The sequence below is a fragment of the Ochlerotatus camptorhynchus genome, unplaced genomic scaffold, assembly GCF_037179485.1.
Source record: "Ochlerotatus camptorhynchus isolate MF236.1 unplaced genomic scaffold, CSIRO-AGI_Acam_v1.1 ptg000599l, whole genome shotgun sequence".
Classification (NCBI taxonomy): domain Eukaryota; kingdom Metazoa; phylum Arthropoda; class Insecta; order Diptera; family Culicidae; genus Ochlerotatus; species Ochlerotatus camptorhynchus.
The window spans coordinates 586,948-589,606 of record NW_027041079.1 but is presented as its reverse complement, the minus strand read 5'-3'; positions in this window follow the sequence as shown (position 1 = coordinate 589,606).

The window sequence follows — 2,659 nt, the reverse complement described above, 5'->3', positions numbered from 1 at the left end:
ACCGATTGGTCCGCTCCATATTTACATTGTTTCCAGCTGTTATCACAGAATATGTTTGAGTCGGTGATTGTGATTGCACAGTTCTTGGGACAATCACTGAATTTATCGGGATAACGACTTATTAGTCAACCCTATCGATTTTCTATTCTCCTGGTCAAAGTTATACCATACGGAAATCTTATATTTTGCCAGCAGGTACATTGTAATTATTTAGGACTAGTATTACAAAAATTACGTAAGATAAATGCTTAATACAGTGTTCACTCGGCTGTCGACAGAAGCAGGCCACTCTCGATGTGTGCCACGCGATCGTCTGTTTTCTCGGCAGCAACCATTGTGTGGTCCTCCTCTTTGTTCTTCATCAGCAGTTCTTTCGTCGACTTTGGAAAGCAACCGTTTAATGATGAGTGTGTGAGTGCTGACCACGTTTTGCGTCCATTGCTGCAATGGAAGCGCTCTGACCCTCGTTGGCGTAACTGTCATATAATGAAAGCACTGGAAGCGGCTCCAGTTCTGATGGAGGAGGAAGCTTTTTGGATAGCGGAAGATAAAGTGTTTATTGTGTTGTACCTTTTGACTATAGTTGTAAGATGTATTGTATAGTGCACAAGAATCCTCGGCTCTGTAAAGTTAATTCGTTTGAGCCTTATCAAATAAATTTATAAACAACAACATATGCTTAATAGAATGGAATCCTACTAGGATTTTTGTAATCACACGAGACTTCCATCTTTAAGCAGGAAAACTTATTTTTGGCCGAAGAGCAGCTTATGTACTTTCATGCTATAATTTAACAGCTGGCTTGTGGAACCTATACCAACTATCCAATCTCCCCTATCACCGAAGAATTATTAAGGCACATCTACACACTGACACCAGGACGATAATCAACCGCTCCTAACGTGGACAACAGGTCGGAAGACGGAAGGTATAATGAATAAAATGTCGAAAAATAGATGATTGAAGTGGACAAAAAGTTGAAACGCCAAACCTAATGTAAACATACTGAAACTGATTTGCCATAACTGCAAACCAATTCTCAAAAGCATGGAGAATATTGGTTATACTGTTACTTCTATTGGGCGAAGTTTTGGCAGATTTGCCTCCTTCGGCACAAAAACAACATCGTTGGCTTCGTACCACTCCATCACCGGTATTCCGTAATGGCACGAAGCCAGATCCGGCCAATACAGAGTGTCACCTTCGTAGGACCGGAGGAAGGACAGCAGGCGCTTTTGGAGGCATTCTTCTTTATATTTTTGGCCGTTGATGGTACCGGTCGTTATGTACGGCTTGCTGAATTTGCCGCACCCACAGATCGCCTGCCACACTAAGTATTTCTTGTCAAAATTTATCTTCTTCTGGAACATCCAGGCGGGACTTGCCGACGAAAAACTCCAGGCCAGGGATCTGCTTGGCGTCCGCTTAAATGTACGTCTCGTGGTCCATTACTATGCATTTCGGCTGTACCAACCACTCGCGGTACAGCTTCTTGGCGTGGGATTTGGCCGCCGTATTCTGTTTATCGGTTCGGTTAGGCGCCTTCCTTACCTTGAAGAGATGAAGTCCGGCCCGCTTCATTGTCTGCTGGACGAACCAGACGGAAGAATGGACCTTCTTGGTCACGTCCCGAATCTAAAGGTTCGGATTGCGCTTGAAGTAATCCCTGACCTTCCTTGCGTTCACGGGGTCGGCCGTCTGTGCTTTTCTTCCGCTGCCAGCTCGCCGCTGAGTCGTCTGGGTCTCAAATTGTCGATTCCACCTGTGGGACTGGCCTGGATTTGCCACGACCGCTCCCATAATTTTTTTGTCGAAGAACTTCTTGCTTGGAAGCCATCTCGATAACCAGTTACAAGTTGTGACGAGATTTTGCACATGTAAACAGTGCACTCTAAACTAGTTTTACTCAAAATTTCATCAATTTGTACCGATGCAATAAATAGATATACACAAAAAAAAGTGTTGCTTTTTTTTCGAGTACAATCGTCAATAACTTTTTATAAAACTCGCTGTTTTCTGATCAAAGTTTTAGCAATTCAGATTTTTGACGTAATGGTATCGAAATATTTTGATCACTGGTCGATTTTTGTGCCTTGATAACATAGGAAAAGGTGTTTCTTGAAAAATTTCCTCTACAAAAATCGAAAAAAAAACTTACATTGTTTTGATTTTCAATATATTTTGCCAATATTTATATTAAAAAAATGAAAAAGAATTTTTTTGGGGTAACCTTCCCTTTTATAACACTGTATAAGAGCTCATAATTATCATTGAGGAGTCTCTAATAGATCAGTGCAGTGGTGAACAGTTCTTTTTCAAAAAAAGTTCTTTCGCTGTTCTTCAGAGAATGATATCGCTGAAGAACTAGCTATGCAAAAATCGCAATCGAAGTTCCCGAACAAAATGCATGAAACCGTGTAGCAAACGGTTCCGAAAGAGAATTTGAAGGTCGAGAAACAGCAAGTGGTGGACGGTACCACTCACCACATATATGGAGGGGTTACTGTAACTGAATACCGTCGATGTAGGTAAGGGCGAACTATCACAGCTTCTCTCACAACGTTCTTGGATAGACTATTTTCTTAAGTCAGAAATCCCAATCCTGACAAGTCTCTTTTCTTGAAGGTCGAATTGGCTTAACATCGTCTGAGCTTGTCTT